Below are 21,357 nucleotides of genomic sequence, written 5' to 3' on the forward strand. Positions count from 1 at the left end.
CGTAGAAAAGAGGGGGGTGAGACTGAGGCTCCAAGCTCAGAATAGATCTCAGCAGAATATCTTAAGGAATCAAGAGGTTATGGAGTGATTCATGGAGAGAAAGTTATGGGACAGCTATGTGCCCAGCAGGTGGAGAAGAAAGTTCTTGGAGAGGAGGACTGGGAACTCCCAGTTCTAAATGGGTGAGCAGGAGTTAGAAGTTCCTGCTCTTGATGATAGCTATTTTCTTTTTGCTTTTTGTTCTCTCTTTTATTTTTGTAGTTTTCTTGGCCTAATTGAAGTAACAATGATGGTTAACACTTTTGAGCATCTACCATGTGTTTGACATGTTGGTAAATCTTTGCATTTACTTTGCATTTCTTGCTCATTTCATTAACACAGGAAACCCTGAAGTGGGTGCCATGATTATTCCCATTTTATGGCTGAGAAAATTGAGGCTTACAGTGGTTAAATAGCTCGTCAGTGGGAATGCCAGGAACCAATCCCAGGCCTGACTCCAGCACGTACTGTCTTAACCACTCTGCTCTACCAACTATCTGCACTTTTCAAACACTGGTCAGGGCAGGGTTTCCAAGGCTGCTGCTCACACAGGCCTGGCTTCAAGCTTCATTGTTGGTTTGGACCCACAAAGTAAATGTGCAAATGAAGAGGGGGTGTTTTCTGGCTCTAGTCTCACCAGACCTTCTGCCCCTGGACAAGGGAGAACCTGACCAGGGCACTTAGGGAATGAAGGTTTTCTCATATCAGTCTTTCCTTTATGTGTTACATAGGACTCAGCTGCGATCCCATTAGGTCATAGACTTCTTTGCAAGGACAGCACTCTATAACCTTTCCCATGACTGCTCCATGATAATTGATCTACTTCCCTTTCCTACAATTGCCTGGGTCAATTTAGTAATTTAAATTTTTCTGGGGAGATTTGCCAGTAGGTTTTTGATTGCCTTATGTTTGCATGTGGAATTCTTTTAAGTGTGACTGTTTTTTTCACTCTTAGTTTTGATATTTTCATTGTTTTATTTCTGTTGTTTTTTTTAAATATGAAATTTATTGTCAAATTGGTTTCCATACAACACCCAGTGCTCATCCCAACAGGTGCCCTCCTCAATACCCATCACCCACCCTCCCCCCCTACCACCCCCATAAACCCTCAGTTCTCAGTTTTTAAGAGTCTCTTATGTTAAGAGTGTCTTATGTTTGCTCCCTCCCTCTCTAACCATTTTTTTTCCTTCCCCTCTCCCATGGTCTTCTGTTAAGTTTCTCAGGATCCACAAAGGAGTGAAAACATATGGAATCTGTCCTTCTCTGTATGACTTATTTCACTTAGCCTAACACTCTTCAGTTCTATCCACGTTGCTACAAAAGGCCATATTTCATTCTTTCTCATTGCCACGTAGTATTCCATTGTGTATATAAACCACATCTTCTTTATCCATTCATCAGTTGATGGACATTAAGGCTCTTTCTATAATTTAGTTATTGTTGAGAGTGCTGCTATAAACATTGGGGTACATGTGCCCCTATGCATCAGTACTCCTGTATCCTTTGGGTAAATTCCTAGCAGTGCTACTGCTGGGTCATAGGGTAGATCTATTTTTAATTTTTTGAGGAACCTCCAGACTGTTTTCCAGAGTGGCTGCACCAGTTTGCATTCCCACCAACAGTGCAAGAGGGTTCCCATTTCTCCACATCCTCTCTAGCATCTATAGTCTCCTGATTTGTTCATTTTGGCCACTCTGACTGGCATGAGGTGATATCTGAGTGTGGTTTTGATTTGTATTTCCCTGATGAGGAGTGACGTTGAGCATCTTTTCATGTGCCTGTTGGCCATCCGGATGTCTTCTTTACAGAAGTGTCTATTCATGTTCTCTGCCCATTTCTTCACTGGATTATTTGTTTTTCGGGTGTGGAGTTTGGTGAGCTCTTTATAGATTTTGGATACTAGCCTTTTATCCGATATGTCATTTACGAATATCTTTTCCCATTCCGTTGGTTGCCTTTTAGTTTTGTTGATTGTTTCCTTTGCTGTGCAGAAGCTTTTTATCTTCATAAGGTCCTGATAGTTGATTTTTGCTTTTAATTCCCTTGCCTTTGGGGATGTGTCAAGTAAGAAATTGCTGCCGCTGAGGTCAGAGAGGTTTTTCCCCTGCTTTCTCCTCTAGGGTTTTTATGGTTTCCTGTCTCACATTCAGGTCCTTTATCCATTTTGAGTTTGTTTTTGTGAATGGTGCAAGAAAGTGGTCTAGTTTTATCCTTCTGCATGTTGCTGTCCAGTTCTCCCAGCACCATTTGTTAAAGAGACTGTCTTTTTTCCACTGGATATTCTTTCATGCTTTGTCAAAGATTAGTTGGCCATACTTTTGTAGGTCTAGTTCTGGGGTTTTTATTCTATTCCATTGGTCTATGTGTCTGTTTTTGTGCCAATACCATGCTGTCTAGATGATTACAGCTTTGTAGTAGAGGCTAAAGTCTGGGATTGTGATACCTCCTGCTTTGGTCTTCTTCTTCAAAATTACTTTGGCTATTCAGGGCCTTTTGTGGTTCCATACAAATTTTAGGATTGCTTATTCCCACTTTGAGAAGAATGCTGGTGGAATTTTGATTGGGATTGCATTGAATGTGTAGATAGCTTTGGGTAGTATTGACATTTTGACAATATTTATTCTTCCAATCCATGAGCACGGAATGTTTTTCCATTTCTTTATATCTTCTTCCATTTCCTTCATAAGCTTTCTATAGTTTTCAGCATACAGTTCTTCTACATCTTTGGTTAGGTTTATTCCTAGGTATTTTATGCTTCTTGGTGCAATTGTGAATGGGATCAGTTTCTTTATTTGTCTTTCTGTTGCTTCATTATTAGTGTATAAGAATGCAACTGATTTCTGTACATTGATTTTGTATCCTGTGACTTTGCTGAATTCATGTATCAGTTCTAGCAGACTTTTGGTGGAGTCTATCGGGTTTTCCATGTATAATATCATGTCATCTGCAAAAAGTGAAAGCTTAACTTCATCTTTGCCAATTTTGATGCCTTTGATTTCCTTTTGTGGTCTGATTGCTGATGCTAGAACTTCCAACACTATGTTAAACAACAGCGGTGAGAGTGGACATCCCTGTCGTGTTCCTGATCTCAGGGAGAAAGCTCTCAGTTTTTCCCCATTGAGGATAATACTAGCTGTGAGCTTTTCATAAATGGCTTTTATGATCTTTAAGTATGTTCCTTCTATCCTGACTTTCTCGAGGGCTTTTATTAAGAAAGGATGCTGTATTTTGTCAAATGCTTTTTCTGCATCGATTGACAGGATCATATGGTTCTTATCTTTTCTTTTATTAATGTGATGTATCACATTGATTGATTTGCAAATATTGAACCAGACCTGCATTCCAGGAACAAATCCCACTTGACCATGGTGAATAATTCTTTTCATATGCTGTCAAATTTGATTTGCTAGTATCTTGTTGAGAATTTTTGCATCCATGTTCATCAGGGATATTGGCCTGTAATGCTCCTTTTTTGTAGGGTATCTGTCTCATTTGGAAATCAAGGTAATGCTGGCTTCATGGAATAAGTCCAGAAGTTTTCCTTCCCTTTCTATTTTTTGGAACAGCTTGAGAAGGATAGAGAAGGATAGGTATTATTTCTGCCTTAAATGTCTGGTAGAATTCCCCAGGGAAGCATCTGGTCCAGGACTCTTATTTGTTGGGAGATTTTTGATAACTGATTCAATATCTTCATTGGTTATGGATCTGTTCAAGCTTTCTATTTCTTCCTGTTTGAGTTTTGGAAGTGTGTGGGTTTAGGAATTTGTCCATTTCTTCCAGGTTGTCCAGTTTGTTGGCATATAATTTTTCATAGTATTCCCTGATAATTGCTTGTATTTCTGAGGGATTGGTTGTAATAATTCCATTTTCATTCATGATTTTATCTATTTGGGTCATCTCCCTTTTCTTTTTGAGAAAGAGGCTAGAGGTTTATCAATTTTGTTTATTTTTTCAAAAACCAACTCTTGGTTTCATTGATCTGCTCTACAGTTTTTTTAGATTCCATATTGTTTATTTCTGCTCTGATCTTTATTATCTCTCTTCTTCTGCTGGGTTTGGGGTATCTTTGCTGTTCTGCTTCTATTTCCTTTAGGTGTGCTGTTAGATTTTGTATTTGGGATTTTTCTTGTTTCTTGAGATAGGTCTGGATTGCAATGTATTTTCCTCTCAGGACTGCCTTTGCTGCCTCCCAAAGCATTTGAATTGTTGTATTTTCATTTTCATTTGTTTCTATATACTTTTAAATTTCTTCTCTAATTGCCTGGTTGACCCCTTCATTCTTTAGCAGGGTGTTCTTTAACCTCCATGCTTTTGGAGGTTTTCCAGACTTTTTCCTGTGGTTGATTTCAAGCTTCATCGCATTGTAGTCTGAAAGTATGCATGGTATGATCTCAATTCTTGTATACTTATGAAGGGCTGCTTTGTGACCCAGTATGTGATCTATCTTGGAGAAGGTTCCATGTGCACTCGAGAAGAAAGTATATTCTGTTGCTTTGGGATGCAGAGTTCTAAATATATCTGTCAAATCCATCTGATCCAGTGTATCATTCAGGGCCCTTGTTTCTTTATTGATCCTGTGTCTAGATGATCTACCCAATGTTGTAAGTGGAGTATTAAAGTTCCCTGCAATTACCACATTCTTATCAATAAGGTTGCTTATGTTTGTGATTAATTGTTTTATATATTTGGGGGCTCCCGTATTCGGCGCATAGACATTCATAATTGTTAGCTCTTCCTGATGGATAGACAGTGTAATTATTATATAATGCCCTTCTTCATCTCTTGTTACAGCCTTTAATTTAAAGTCTAGTTTGTCTGATATAAGTATGGCTACTTCAGCTTTCTTTTGACTTCCGGTAGTATGATAGATAGTTCTCCATCCCCTCACTTTCAATCTGAAGGTGTCCTCAGGTCTAAAATGAGTCTCTTGTAGACAGCAAATAGATGGGTCTTGTTTTTTTTATCCATTCTGATTCCCTATGTCTTTTGGTTGGAGCATTTAGTCCATTTACATTCAGTGTTATTATTGAAAGATATGGGTTTAGAATCATTGTGATGTCTGTAGGTTTCATGCTTGTAGTGATGTCTCTGGTACCTTGTCTCACAGGATCCCCCTTAGGATCTCTTGTAGGGCTGGTTTAGTGGTGATGAATTCCTTCAGTTTTTGTTTTTTGGGGAAGACCTTTATCTCTCCTTTTATTCTAAATGTCAGACTTGCTGGATAAAGGATTCTCGGCTGCATATTTTTTTTGTTCATCACATTGAAGATTTCCTGCCATTCCTTTCTGGCCTACCAAGTTTCAGTAGACAGATCCATCACGAGTCTTATTGTTCTCCCTTTATATGTTAGAGCATGTTTATCCCTAGCTGCTTTCAGAATTCTCTCTTTATCCTTGTATTTTGCCAGTTTCACTATGATATGTCGTGCAGAAGATCGATTCAAGTTACGTCTGAAGGGAGTTCTCTGTGCCTCTTGGATTTCAATGCGTTTTTCCTTTCCCAGTTCAGGGAAGTTCTCAGCTATGATTTCTTCAAGTACACCTTCAGCACCTTTCCCTCTCTCTTCCTCCTCTGGAATCCCAATTATGCGTATATTATATCATTTAATTATGTCACTTAGTTCTCTAATTCTCCCCTCATACTCCTGGTTTTTTTTATCTTTTTCTCAGCTTCCTCTTTTTCCATATTTTTATCTTCTAATTCACCTATTCTCTCCTCTGCCTCTTAAATCCGAACTGTGGTCACCTCCATTTTATTTTGCAACTCATTTATAGCATTTTTTTAGCTCCTCATGACTATTTCTTAGTCCCTTGATCTCTGTAGTAATAGATTCTCTTCTGTCCTCTATACTTTTTTCAAGCCCAGCAATTAGTTTTATGACTATTATTTTAAATTCATTTTCTGCTATATTGCTTAAATCGTTTTTGATCAGTTCGCTAGCTGCCGCTACTTCCTGGAGTTTCTTTTGAGGAGAATTCTGCCGTTTCGTCATTTTGAATAGTCCCTGGGGTGGCGTGGAACTGCAGGGCTCTTCCCCTGTGCTGTCTGGAGTGATTTGCGTTGGTGGGCGGGGCCTCAGTCAGACCCGATGTCTGCCCCCAGCCCACCGCTGGGGCCACAGTCAGACTGGTGTGTACCTTATCTTCCCCTCTCCCAGGGGCAGGACTTACTGCGGAGTGGTGTGGCCTCTGTCTGGGCTACTTGCACACTGCCAGTCTTGTGGTACTACTTTGATGGGATCTGGGGTATTAGCTGGGGTGGGTCTGCAAGGTGCACAGGGGCAGGAGGGGCAGGCTCAGCTCGCTTTGCCTTCTGTGGTCTGCTTCAGGAGGGGCCCTGAGGCACTGGGAGGGAGGCAGGCAGACCCGTCGGAAGGATGGATCCGCAGAAGCACAGTGTTGGGTGTTTGCGCGGTGCAAGCAAGTTTGTGACGGGAACTGGTTCCCTTTGGGATTTTGGCTGGGGGATGGGCGAGGGAGATGGCGCTTCCCAGCACCTTTGTTCCCTGCCAAGCTGAGCTCTGTCCTCCGGGCCTCAACAACCCTCATTCCTGTTGTCCTTTAGCCCTCCGGCTCTCCAAGCAGAGCTGTTGACTTATAACATTCCAGATGTTAAGTCCCACTGGCTGTCAGAACACACTCCTTCCGGCCCCTCTGCTTTTGCAAGCCAGACTCGGGGGCTCTGCCTTGCGGGGTGGGCTTGCTGCCCCTCCGCCACCCTGGTTCCCTCCCGCCAGTCCTTGTAGTGCGCACCGCCTCTCCGCCCTTCCTACCCTCTTCTGTGGGCCTCTCGTCTATGCTTGGCTCTGGAGAGTCCATTCTGCTGGTCTTCTGGTGGTTTTCTGGGTAAATTAGGCAGACGTGGGTGGAATCTAAGTGATCAGCAGGACGCGGTGAGCCCAGCGTCCTCGTATGCCACCATGTTCCTCTGTCTCTGTTGGGTTTTTAAGTTTATTTTATTGGCCTTTTCAAACAAACTGCTTTCAGATTATTCTTTCTATTTTTTTTGTTGTTTTTCTTTTTTTTTTAATTTTTAAATTTTATTTAAATCCAAGTTAGTTAACATGTAGCGTAATAATGATTTCAGGAGTAGAATTGGATGATTCATCACTTACATATAACTCCCAGTGCTTATCCCAACAAGTGTCCTCCTTAATGCCCATCACCCATTTAGCCCAATGCCAACCCAACACCCCTCCAGGAACCCTCAGTTTGTTCTCTGTAATTAAGAGTTTCTTATAGTTTGCCTCTCTCTTTTTATCTTCTTTTTCTTTCCCTTCACCTATGATCATATGTTTTGTTTCTTAAATTCCACATGAGTGAAATCATATGATATTTATGTTTCTCTGACTGAATTATTTTGCTTAGTATAATACACTCCAGTTCCATCAGCATTGTTGCAAATGGCAAGATTTCGTTCTTTTTGATCACTGAGTAATATTCCATTGTTTGTGTGTGTGTGTGTGTGTGTGTGTGTGTGTGTGTGTGTGTATGTGTGTGTGCACCACATCTTCTTTATCCTTATCCTTATGTTAGTTGATGGACATTTGGGCTCTTTCCATAATTTGGCTATTGCTGATAATGCTGCTATAAACATTGGGGTGCATGTGCCCCTTTGAATCAGGATTTTTGTGTCCTTTGGATAAATACCTAGTTGTGTAATTGCTGGGTTGCAGGGTATTTCTATTTTTACTTTTTTTTTTAAATTTTTTATTTTTTAAAATTTACATCCAAATTAGTTAGCATCTAGTGCAACAATGATTTCAGGAGTAGATTCCTTAGTGCCCCTGACGCATTTAGCCCATCCCCCCTCCCACAACCCCTCCAGTAACCCTCAGTTTGTTCTCCATATTTATGAGTCTCTTCTGTTTTGTCCCTCTCCCAGTTTTTATATTATTTTTGTTTCCCTTCCCTTATGTTCATCTGTTTTGTCTCTTAAAGTCTTCATATGAGTGAAGTCATATGATTTTTGTCTTTCTCTAATTTCACTTAGCATAATACCCTCCAGTTCCATCCACGTAGTTGCAAATGGCAAGATTTCATTCTTTTTGATTGCCGAGTAATACTCCATTGTGTGTGTGTGTGTGTGTGTGTGTGTGTGTATATATATGCCACATCTTCTTTATCCATTCATCCATCGATGGACATTTGGGCTCTTTCCATACTTTGGTTATTGTCGATAGTGCTGCTATAAACATGGGGGTGCATGTGTCCCTTTGAAACAGCACACCTGTATCCTGTGGATAAATGCCTAGTAGTGCAATTGCTGGGTCATAGGGTAGTTCTATTTTTAGTTTTTTGAGGCAACTCTGTACTGTTTTCTAGAGTGGCTGCACAAGTTTCCATTCCCACCAGCAGTGCAAAAGTGTTCCCCTTTTTTCCACATCCTTGCCAACATCTGTTGTTGCCTGAATTGTTAATTTTAGCCATTTGGACAGGTGTGAGGTGGTATCTCATGGTGGTTTTGATTTGTATTTCCCTGATGATGAGTGATGTGGAGCATCTTTTCATGTGTCTGTTAGTCATCTGGATGTCTTCTTTTGAAAAGTGTCTGTTCATGTCTTTTGCCCATTTGTTCACTGCAAAAATTCTCAACAAGATATTAGCAAACCAAATCCAACAATACATTAAAAGGATTATTCACTATGGTCAAGTAAGATTTATTCCTGGGCTGCTGGGCTGGTTCATTATCCACAAATCAACCAATGTATACATCGCCTTAATAAAAGAAAGGGTAAAAACCACATGATCCTCTCAATAGATGTAGTTAGCTTTGGGTTCTAATTTTTCCTATTTTTTGGATTTACTTTGCTAATTTCCTATTTCTTAAAATGATTATTAAACCACACACACATATATATAATATATATATAACTATATCTGTGTAATTATATCTATAATCATATACTATTATATATAAATATATATTATATTACATATAATTATTTTATATATACAATAAAACCTTGGATTGTGAGTAGCGTGTTCTGTGAGTGTTCTGCAAGACAAGCAAACATTTCTAATAAATTTTAATTTGATAAACAAGCGATGTCTTGCAATGCAAGTGGTATGTAACACCAAATGTCACATGATCACAACTGAGTCAATGGTTCTTGAAATTCACTTTGATATACAAGTGCTTTGGATTATAAGCATGTTTCTAGAATGAATTATGCCCACAAACCAAGGTTTTACTGTAATATATCGTGATATACAATATATTATAACATGTAATGTATTGCAATATATTATTCTATGTAACATATATAAAATTATACGTATAATATTATATAATTTATATGATATATTATGTGTATTATAGACTGTTTTATACTATTATATGTCATATACATAATATATATCTATATACTTATCTTTATAGATACATTATAATTACATGTATTGTATATATGATATTTTATATAAAACTTCATTTAAGTCAGTTTCTTTTGTGACCCCTAGATTTTGGTCTGAAGCGTCTTTTTCGTTGCCTCCAAAACAGTTTGAATAGAACCTTTGATTTCTTCAATTTTAAAGGTTAGTTAAGTATATACACCCTACTTTTCATGTGAAGAGTGTTTACCTCTTTTTATTGAGCTTTTATTAAATTATTATCAGATCTTTTGTCAGGTAAACCTATATTTATTTTGAAAAATTCTAAACATATTCTTTGTGCCCAAATTCATGATCCTATTTTGATGATGAAGTTAGTGGCTTCAGGTACTGGAATTTATTGTAACAAGTTTCTGAATTGCTTCAAAAACCAAGTGTTTCTTCCTCCTCTGCTTTCTTCCTCCCACCTCTTTTATTATTACTACTCTAGGAAATTTGGAATAGAAGGCAAGAAATAAATTATTTTTTCTTCTGTAACTCTTATAGTGATACTTTAATTGGTGGCTTCTGCTACTTTTTAAAAAATATAATTTCTTGTCAAATTGGCTTCCATACAACACCCAGTGCTCATCCCAACAGGTGCCCTCCTCAATGCCCACCACCTGCTTTCCCCTCTCCCGCCATCCACCCTCAGTTTGTTCTCTGTATTTACGAGTCTCTTGTGGTTTGCCTCCCTCCCTCTCTGCTTGTAACTATTTTTTTCCCCTTCTCTTCCCCCATGGACTTCTGTTAAGTTTCTCAAGATCCACATGAGTGAAAACATGTAATATCTGTCCTTCTCTTACTGATTTATTTTACTCAGCATAGTACCTTCCAATTCCATCCATGTTGCTGCAAAAGGCATGATTTCATTCTTTCTCATTTCCAAGTAGTATTCCATTGTGTATATAAACCACATCTTCTTTATCCATTCATCAGTTGATGGACATTTGGGCTCTTTCCATAATTTGGCTATTGTTGAAAGCGCTGCTATAAACATTGGGGTACATGTGCCCCTAGGCATCAGCACTCCTGTATCCCTTGGGTCAATTCCTAGCAGTGCTATTGCTGCATCATAGGGTAGTTCTATTTTTAATTTTTTGAGGAACTTCCAGACTGTTTTCCAGAGCGGCTGCACCAGTTTGCATTCCCACCAACAGCGCAAGAGGGTTCCCGTAGAAATAAATTAATGTTACATAAATGGCTGCTCTTTGGAATAACTCTACATTTGTATAGTGTGTCCTAGTGACTTTTTAAAAAGCCATCATTTTAGGCTGGACCTTTCAGAATGCTTGCCACACTACCGCTGTTCTTCTGCACTTACCTTAAAAAATAAAATGCTTTCCTTAAAGTAGCTCATTTACCCATTCGCATAACTCCTTACCCACAAGCATAACTTGGCTATTAAAAATGAAGAATTTTTTGGAACCCACACATTAAGTCAGGCTACAGTGAAACAAAATTAGCAACACTCGAGTTGTTGCCAGAAATCAGGTGAAGCTGCATTGGATTTAAGGGCTAGTTTGTCAGATTACCATCTGCGGATGCTGCCATGGACCAGGTGGGGGCAGCAGAGAGCTGCCTCCCCTGGGATCCCAGGGTACAGGTGGAGGTGGCAATGAGTTAGGGAGTAGAGTCAAGGTTCTAAGACTCTGTATTTGAGAGAAAGGGAGCAAAGCAAGAGTGTTAGAACTATCACAAAGATCAGAATGCAAGGGAAGCAAGGATTGAAGTAGGACTGATGTAAGTCCAAGAGCTGGGTGGCAGAAGCAAAGTGAGCAGGAGAAACAGGAAGGCCAGTATGGGTGGGTAGACAGGAGGAACCAGGAAGAAGGCAGCCTGCCTCTCGAGCATTTCTCCCAGTGCCCTCCCAGCAGAGTGGCCAGGGTCCTGCTTGGTCCTGCTTGGTCTTCCAAGGGCAGTGGTTCTTACCAAATAGAGATATGGGAGGTGTCAGCCCTGTATCTCCTTTGAGCTGAGAATGTAATTAAAGTTCTTATTTTATGAACAAGTATTGAAACAAGTTGAGAAAACTCGGGATGATTTGGTAGTGATCAGGGTGTGGTGATACAATTTGGCCTGGGCTCTTCCTTCTGGTTGCTCCAAAGAACTGAAGCCCTCAGCACCCTCCTGTCCATCTTTTAGAAGATTTCTCGCAACCGCCCAGGAAATACACTTCAATACTCCTGTTTACTTACTGGTCTACTCCAGTTGAAACATCATGCTCTCCCCGTGTGGTCTTGTCATAATTATCTTCAGAAACGGTGCTAATTAACGGGGCCAACGCATGGGCACGATGCCCTTCCCTGCTTTGGCATCCTCACACACTGCATTTAGCATTCCTTGTGGGAAGGCATTCTGGAGATGCCTTATCTGTACCCTCTCCATCTACCCCTTACCACTCAAGTAAGCTGCCTCACCAGAGAATCCGTCATCCAATAAACAGCACTACCAAGTCCTAGCAGATGGCTGCTTATCTCAAGACACAGATAGTCACCAAAATCCTAGCAGTGAAAAGAGTTTTCTATAGTCCCTTAGAGCTAATTATAACACAGTTGGAATCATGGAAGGCAATTTGGAAATGGAGGCCGAGCATGGAGAAAGAAAGACAAAGGCAGAATACAAGTTCTTATGAAGGAAGGAGAATTTGGGTTAGGCTGTAGATGTAAAACTGTACTTGAGAGAATGGATGGGCATTTTCTGGGTAGTGAGACACCAACGAACAAAGACAGGCGCTTACTCTTAGCTGTGCCAGAGACAGCCTGGCTGCCACTTTATCCCTCAGAGTAGTTAACCTTTTCCTGTCTTTATCTCCCTCTTTGTAAAATGGACACTCAAGTGCTTGCCGACAATGTTTCCAAAAACTTTCCTTAAGGTAAGATAGAGACTGTTATTGACAGCCCAGTGGTTCCCTGAGTGAGGGTTACTGTGCAAACAGAACATTCCATTAATGAAGTTCAGGGTGTCCAGTTTTTCTTTCGAGGGTAAACACATGCCCAGTGGTATTGACTCATTTTCATTGTTCTGTCGCATTGTTTGTAAATCTTTTTAATTATTACCCTGTATTTGTTCTCTATTGTTTGAAAGATGCTTTTCAAAGCTGGATATAGAACTTCAGTCCCTGCTGGTTTTGTTCTTTTCCACTTGGCAAAGGTTGATTGATTTTATTTTTCTTTTGGCCTGTGTCTCTTGGTGGCTTGAAATGAGCGCGGCTTTTTTGTTTTGTTTTGTTTATTCCTTTACCCACACTGTCAACAACAGAACCACTCTGGGAATGGGGTGCACACAGTAATTTCTGCAGCAGGGTTTCCAAAGGGAGGAGGGCTTGGTATAAATTTGGAATATTGTATTGTTTTAGCTTTATTTTCTCAGATGCTACAACTGTTTCTTGGGAGTTATTCTTTTTCACAAATGAACATTCACTTATTCTCTCAAGTGGTACTCTAAGCCATGTTAAACCTGTTAACAAATCAATGTAAAATGTTAAAGCAAATGGGGGCTCCTGGGTGGCTCAGTTGATTAAGCATCCGACTTCAGCTCAGGTCATGGTCTCATGGCTCTTGAGTTCGAGCCCCGCCTCAGGCTCCGTGCTGACGGCTCAGAGCCTGGAGCCTGCTTTGGATTCTCTGTCTCCCTCTCTCTCTGCCCCTCCCCCACTTGCACTCTGTCTCTTCTTCTCTTTCAAAAACAAATAAACAATAAAAAATGTTAAGGCAAATGTAATGAAAGAAGCAAGAGTAAGCATATAGAAATGGTAAATTGGGAACTGGCTCTGTTGTGGCCTGGTTGGATTATACGTGTGTGAGGTACATAATAGGCTTGAATAGGACAGATTTATAGAAATGGAGAGGAAAGATCTGTCCTTCTTAACTCTCACTGCACATTAGAATCACTTGGAGATTAAAAAAATGATGCTCAGGTCTCTCCCCTGAAATCAGAATGTCTTAGGGTGTGATTTAGGCACAGACATTTGTGTGTGTTTGTGTATGTGTGTGTGTGTGTGTGTGTGTGTTTTACAGAGAGAGAGAGAGAGGGTGCAAGTGAGCAAGGGAGAGATAGAGAGAGAGGGAGAAGCAGGGCTCATGCAAAGTGGGACTCATGCTTCACCCAATGTGGGACTCGAACTCATGAACTTGAGATCATGACCTGAGCCAAAGTCAGATGCTTACGACTGAGTCAGTGAGGCACCCTAGGCACAGACATTTGTAAAGACTCCTCAGTTGACAGCCAGGATTGAGAACTACTGATGACCAATAGAAAACCACCTCTCAGAATTGTCTCCAGGCCAGAGGTCTTCACCTTGTACCAGGTACCTGTCTGGGCCAACATACATTTTTGGATTTTACCTAGCTCTGAACAGACCTCCTCTTCTGGCACTGCTCCTGTGCTATCTGGCTCTTCCTGAACTTTCAAAAGTTCAGTTGACCTCTTGGAGCACTTAGGATACGGTGAAAATGATGCATCAAATAATATTGGTGGCCTTTATTGAAACTGTAATGGAGGAGCACCTGGGTGGCTCAGTCGGTGAAGTGTTCGACTCTTGGTCTCAGCTCAGGTCTTGATCTCAGGTTCATGAGTTAAAGTCCCATGTTGGGCTCCGCGCTGGGCATGTGAAGTCTACTTAAAAAATAAAGGTCCTGATCCAAATGTGGAAAGACTGTTTTTTGAATGTGGATTGTATGTATATTTTGTACATTAAAGGCAACGCCTTCAGTCTGTCTTCTCCCATGCAATTTAAAAGATGCCACACGTCCCAAATGTGAACTGCTTCCTTCCCTTGATGTGGCCTAGAAGTCCCCTATTTAAAAGAACTCATGTTAGCTTGGAAAGGCAATTTATAGACATCTAGACCCATTAATTTAGTTTCTATCTGTTAGTCTGTTATACCCAAAGAAGAGCTCTCTGAGAGAATGGGACTCAGAAAAGGTAAATGTGTTTGGGGTAAAGTGGGAGGTAAGAGCCAGGAGCAGGGCAAGCCAACCCCAGCGAAGCCAGATCACAGGGGCATAGACAACCTGAGAATAGGGAGGGCAGGGTCTCTAAGAGGCTGACCGGAAGAAAAGTGATTCCCACGTTCAGGGCCACCAATCTGGAATCATAGTCGCCAAAGTTTTAAATACCATATATACCGATGGCTTCCAAATTTATATTTCCATCCAATCCCTTTGCCTTGACCTTCAGTTGACAGACTGCCATATCCATTTTGCTTTCTAAATTGGCATCTCAGATTTAACCTGCCTAAAACTGGACTCTGGAACCCTGTCTTCCCCCAGATCTTTACCAGCTGGGGTCTTCCTATCTTGGCAAATGATAACTCCGTGCCAAGATTCTGGAGGCCAGCATCCTGGGAGCCTCGCTTCCCCTCGCCTCTTTCTCTCACTATTGGAACATCACATATATAAGTGAATACGTTGGCTCTACCTTTCAAGTGCACTGAAAACATAACTCCTGATGTGAGCACCGTCGGTTGTCACCTGAATTGTGGCCGTGGCTTCCTAATTGATCCCTGCCTCTCCCACCTCCCCACCCACACTCCAGTCTATACTGATCAGTTTTTTTAAGTTTATTTATTTGAGAGAGAGCAAGAGTGCAGGAGGGGGAGGGGCAGAGAGCGAGGGAGAAAGAGAATCCCAAGCAAGCCCTGTGCTATGAGCATGGAGCCTGACGTGGGGCTTGAGCCCATGACCATGAGATCATGACCTGAGCAGAAACCAAGAGCCTGATGAGCCAGCTGAGCCATCCAGGAGCCCCTATATTGATCTGTGGTAGTGAGACTTCTAGAACATGAGTCAGATGATGTCAGTCCTGCTCAGAAGCCCCCAGTGGTTTTCCATTGCACTCTGAGTAAAAGTCTATCCCTCATTGGATGGCCTGAGAGGTCCTACCCAACTTGGTGCTCCTTCACCTTTCTCCTCCCCTCCCCTCCCTTCCCCTGCTTCCTCTCCCTTGTGGAGTTAATTCAGCCACTCTCACTGTTCCTGGGTGTGCCCAGGACAATACTATCTTGGCACTGGCTGCTGTTTGGTCTGCCGTGTGCCCAGAATGCTCCTCCCCCAGACAGCTGCTTGCGTCCTCACTGTCTTCAGGTGTTTGTTCGATGTCATCTCATGTCGCCCTGTCTGATCGCCCTCCTCAAAAGTTCAACCCTTGCCTGGGTGGCTTAGTCGGTTAAGCTTCTGCCTTCGGCTCAGGTCATGATCTTGTGGGTTTGTAGGTTTGAGCCGTGTGTCGGTCTCTGTGCCGACAGCTTGGAACCTGGACCCTGCTTCAGATAGATTCTGTGTCTCCCTCTCTCTCTGCCCCAACCCCCTCACGCTCTGTCTCTCTTTCTCTCTCTCTCAAAAGTAAATAAACATTAAAAAAAAAAATTTTTTTTTAAAAGTTCAACCCTTGCCCTTGTACGTGTCTCCTTCCAGGCTTTACTTCGCCTCTGTCCTTGTCCCCGTTTGGCTTTCTCTGTATATTGTATTTATTGCTTATCGTTTATTCCTCCACTTTCTGCACTAGAATATCAACTTCACGGGGTCAGGGATTTTTGTCTCTTTTGTTTGCTGCTATGTCCCCAACACCTGGAACTTTGCAGGTACTCAGTAAAGAATTACTACATGAAAAAAATGAACCGGTGTCCAGGATAAGCTCTACAATCCCTTCCAAGTGACTGGGTTTGCCTTGCTCATCTGTGGACCCGGTCTTGGCCGTATGCCGTTGTCTCTGGGAGGAAGGACTTCCCAGCCTGAGACCTGAGGCTCCCGGGCCTGTTGTGCCACCCCCTCACCTGTCCTGTCCCCGCTGGAGCTCTGCCAACCGCCTGAGCTCGTTGGGGTCCTGGCTCGGAGCCTTCACTCGTAGGTAGCACTGAGCTCCATGTGCCTCCGGCTCTCTGCACCCACCCCTGGCTGAGACCCTGCTTGCACTCGTATTCTTACTGCTTACTTAAACAAGCGCCCCTTTCCCTCACCAGCTGCTCCTCTTCATGTTTGTTGGTTTGTTTGTTTATTGAGAGAGAGGGTGAGCGTGTGCAAGCACGGGAGGGGCAGAGAGTAGTGGACAGAGGATCCGGAGCAGGCTCTGCAGGGACAGCAGCAAGCCTGATGAGGGGCTCGAGCTCGAGAGCCCTGAGATCGTGGCCTGAGCCGAAGTGGGACGCTCCATGGACCAAGCCACCCAGCCACCAATCTCCTGGAGTTTTTGATATATTGGTCAACCCCAGTCCCGCCTGAACATCCATTTTAATAATTTTTAGGTATACTTCAATTGGTTCCTCCCGGCAGACTGCATGAAATGTGATTCTTTCTAAGGATGCATTCTTGAGAAGGTGGAAAATGTGCTTCAGGATCATCCGAACGTCATTGCTCTGAAACCTGCATGAACAGTGTGTGGCCAAACTCCTTACGGCCTCGACAGGGTCTCCTGGGGGGAGGACACCGCGGTAGGGGTCGGGGGGAAGGTGGGGAGGGCCCTGCGCCTGCCATTTGTCTTGTGGCTTCCTCTAGCTCTAACCCTAACCCCAGAGCCCGGGGCTCACAGAAGCTTCTGAGGGCAGCAGTGACTCTGGAAACTGGAGGTTGTCCTAGACTATTTCACAACACTTCTCTCCAGTAAAAAAAGAAAAAAAAAAGGAAAAGGAAACAAGCCAGCCTCATTCTCTTCAGCCTCAGTGTTACATAATCTAACATTTCCCTTGCTGCTTGAAATGAATATCCTTTCTCTGCCTGGATAAATAGGACACCGACTCTTCGGATAGGCTGCTTCCTCTGTTTAAGCGCTTCTGAGGGATCCGGCTGCTTTCGTTGGGTTGGTGGTGGCCCGCGGCTCGCAGCAGCTGGGCCTGGGCCAGGTCTTGCCTCAGGGCTCCTTCTTGGAGTGTGGATTCTGCCAAAACACCTTTTAAATGTCTCAACGAGCAGCGCACAAAGACCCACTGTGGCGGTTGTGGTGCCTGGAAGATGGCTCACTCGATGTCCTGGGACCGAGCTCTGGCCGTTCACAGCCGGAAATCTCCTGTTGCTCCTTACACACCTCCCTGGAGGGTAGAAGCCCCCCTAGAAAAGGCACTGGAAACGGAGAGTTTAATAGACCCGGAGTTACAAACACAGCCGTATCAGCCGTCTGCCCTGCCTTCACTGGACAACTGTTTACTTGATAACTTGGCACAGGTCTTCCTCTACTTACCTGGTTTATGTCTCAATAAACCCATCCTAGGTTGAAAATATTCTAAGTCAAACGTGCATTTAACACACTGGTACATCTTTCGTTTCCTCAGAGACTAAGCGTTACTGGCGTAAAGGATAGAGTTGGATCTCTTTGGGGGTGATGTCCGGGTGTTACTCATTCTAAATTCCAGGAGCTGCTTTGTGTAACAGGTGGACACGGCTGGAGAGACCTCAAGTTTGGAAAATCAAGATCTCTTTGGAGTTTTACAGGGAAAATGTTCAAAAACGAGAAACTGACTGTCCCAATTTGTTTTAGAAGAAAAGTACAAGTTGTAAAACTTTATTAATCTGGTAAAGGGCACTGATTTTCAAAAGGAAAACGAATCATTTAGGCAGTGTTAAAATGTCAAAGAAACAATTATGTGGTAGTGGAGTAAACATTCCATTTACAATGATAAGCCTGTTCCTTCAGTAGTTCTTAATCTTGTTTGGGCTTCTTAAAGAATCAGATGAAGTTTCCAGACTGTTCTCAGAAAAATGCAGATGTGTTTATGTGTTCAAAAGATTGGATACGGTTTCAGGGCCTTCGTGGATCTTTGCTTTAGAGAGTGGAGTTAGCAAACCAGTAAAGGCTGGAATGCCTTTATGAAAGAGATATATGAATGTACAGTAATCAACCAAAATTTAGTTATGAGGAAAATGATGTTAAAGACATTAATTGCCAAGTAATGGCATGAAATCATGTTTCTGTTATTATCTATTTTAAGCATACTTTACGTTTATGGTGACCTCACGCTTGCTCTTTACATGCTATTATCTTCCCTTTGAACTTAATGCCCAAACTGTGCAATTAATTATGTTGTGTCCTGTCTCTGATGTAATTATCTAGTTTGGTTCCTTGATTCCTACGTTTTGTCTTTTACTCCTTGTCCCTATTTTAAGAACCTTGAAGGTATTGGAGCTTGGGGAAAAATAGTTTCCAGTATAGATTTTGACATTGCAGAGGAAGCTTTCCAAACCCAGACAGGGATGTACTTGGGGCTATTCAGCGCCCATAAATGGTCAAGCTCTGCTATTCCGTTGCTCAGAGAGCACGGTGAAGGTAGGTGTCTCGGCCATTGGAGATGACAGAGTGATGTGGACTGGAGATGAACAGGTCTTTCCATTCTATTGAAGTTCTATTCAGGTTGAAATTTGTTTGAATGAAAAGAAGAATCTGTCTTCCAGGCACTGTGTGAATTACCGTCGTGAATCTGGATGGGGTGAGATGCATTCCTAATCCACTGCCGTCATTGGAGGTAGGAGATGCGGGAGATACACAAATAACTGGGGCTAGACTGAATTTGCCATTTATCTGAGAGTGTTATCAAGTGTCCAGTAAAAATATGTTTCCGTTCTGATGCATCAGTTACCAGGGTGTCATACAATTCATCTGTTGAAGTATCGATCTCCCTTCCCAGATGCAAGCTCTTCCGGGTCAGGTCTGTTCATCTTTGTCTGGCAGAGGAGATGCTTCCTAAGTACTTGTTGCCAGAAGGGAGAGGTGTAAGCAATGTGCTGTGGGGACTCAGGTGGATGAGAACAGGGCGATGTTGAACAATCACGAAAGGCTGCATGGAGAAGGCGATCTTTGAGATGAACCTGGATGAAGTGGTAGGATCATAACTGACCTGGACAGGGAAGAGGCAAAAGAAACTAGAGACCAAGGCATAGGATACTGGAGGTGGGGAGGCTGGGCCCAGATTAGCAGGGAGGAGGTGGGTGGTTTGTACTACGTTTGTCAGGAGGGTGACCTGGTGAAGGTGTGTTCAATTGGTTAGAAATGGGAGAGACCAGTCAGGCACCCCTGCACGGTCCATCCAAGAGCTGAAGAAGGCTTAAGTAGTGCGATATGGACAAGGAAACAGAAGGGATGGAGGCTGGAGATACTTTGAAGGTGGAGTCTGAGGTCCTTGTAATCCACAGTTCCCTAGGATAAGCCAGCCCGGGGCAAAAATAGGAAGAAAGCAACAAAATGAAGTACTATTTTTCTCGCTTTGCTCTCCATCAACGGTTCTGCAATCTGCAGCCCTTTCAAAATCTTCCTCCTTGTGGTGCCTGGCGAGTAAGCAGGTGCTGGAGAACTTGTCACGAGTGCTGAGCCTCACTGAAGGCCTGAGGAAGCCACAGGGTTGGCCAAGGTTGTTGCTGCCAGTGCCCATTAGAGGAGCCAACATGGGCAGGACCCACTTGCTGCTAAGGTGGCTGGCCATATCCTCAAGTGCGGAGTATTCCTCACTCCTAATTGTTATCTAGGTGAGGCATCGAGGCTTCCCTTTGCACTCCATGTCTTACAGAGATCTTTTTCAGCCTTTAATGGCAATCTCCCCTTTTGCTATGATTCAGGCATTTGTGCTGATTGGGCAGCTGATGAACTTAGTGACCGATCCTGTGCTGTACTTAAAAATCGTTGTTCTCTGTCCCTGGCTCCTTGAACTTGGATGAAATTTGTGGAGTTCTCTTTTCTCCTTAGAAGCATGCTTTAGTAGTCGATGAAAATAAACTACTGGAAAGGGCTACCACTCTCTGAATCCTGGCTGAGACTTTGCTTCTGAGGAGGAGTATGCGAGTTTGTGTATCTATCTGGCTACTGAGTCGGGTGGTGGCTAGAAACTGGTATTTGGGGAGAAGAAGAACTAAGGGGCAGGATATTTTGGGGAGCAGGAAGGGTCAGAGAGCTATTTTCTGTGCTCAGTAGAGTGAATAGCTTTTCCATTTAAAATCATCGTATTCCTCAGATGTGATTTCTTTTGTTGCCTCAATAAATATGAAAGCCCTCTTCTAGTAGAATTTTTTTCAATAGTTATTTCTTCACATGGGATGTTTGTGGCTTGATATATATCTTTTTCTATATAAAGAAGAGGCATGTGATTTAGGAAGGCAGGTTTAAGTCTTCCTAAAGATGAAGTATAAAGTTTCATTGAATTTGTTGATTTTTCTCCATAAGTTTCTTCTGTTTGAACTTGTTATCTTAAGAAAGATAGTTCTTATGTATGTATGTATGTATGTATGTATGTATGTATATATGTATGTATGTATTTATTTATTTATTGGAAGAGACTATCTTTATCCCTATCAACTTCAACTACAGGGCATCGATGTTGATTAAATGACAGGAGAAAGAGTCATCAGGCATTAGTCATATGACTAATATGTTTTCAGATATCCCGGACCTGTATGTACATTACACACAGGACTGTTGGGTTTTGCACCTTCTGCTACAAAAACTGGCACCCGCAGTCCAGGATGAATGTTTTAGTTACACTCTTGATGGGAAGGAACAGAGACTCCCCTGGATGCCTGGTGATAAGGGTTAGCAGAGAATTTGTATGACGTCCACAATCTCACTAGTGAGCAATGCATCTATAGCCAGACCCTGCCATGTGCTCAGGGCCTCAGTGCCCCGTATTTGCTCATATTGACACCCTGGGTTTCTCTGTTCCCCCATAACTTTACTCGCTAAGGGCTTTTGCTTACTGTGGTCTCCTGTCTACCCCAAAACATTCTTCCTGCCCGTGTGCCTCACTAGCTCAGTCTAGGTTTCCAAAATTCATACTCCAGAGAGCTTGAATACAATTGGCCAAGTTCATCTTTTCACAGTAGGTCATGTCCTTGGTTAGTTTCCTATCCCTGGCCCATTTAGCTGTAACCTGAGGTGAGAGCTGAGGGTCATCTGGATGTGAGTTGGTTGTTTCAGAAACAGGATGGGGGAAGGACTGGGCAATTTACCTTAGAAAGACGAGCGAGTGGATACT

General features: G+C 42.5%; 1 protein-coding gene across 2 annotated transcripts in view; it reads left to right on the plus strand.

Annotated features, from left to right (window-relative positions):
• The window catches only part of ESR1 (estrogen receptor 1), a 450,613-nt gene that overhangs the window by 24,904 nt on the left and 404,352 nt on the right, over nt 1-21,357 (plus strand). The window lies entirely within an intron of this gene.

Source organism: Puma concolor, chromosome B2 (assembly GCF_028749965.1).
Source record: "Puma concolor isolate L17-30 chromosome B2, mPumCon1.1.hap2, whole genome shotgun sequence".
Taxonomy (NCBI): domain Eukaryota; kingdom Metazoa; phylum Chordata; class Mammalia; order Carnivora; family Felidae; genus Puma; species Puma concolor.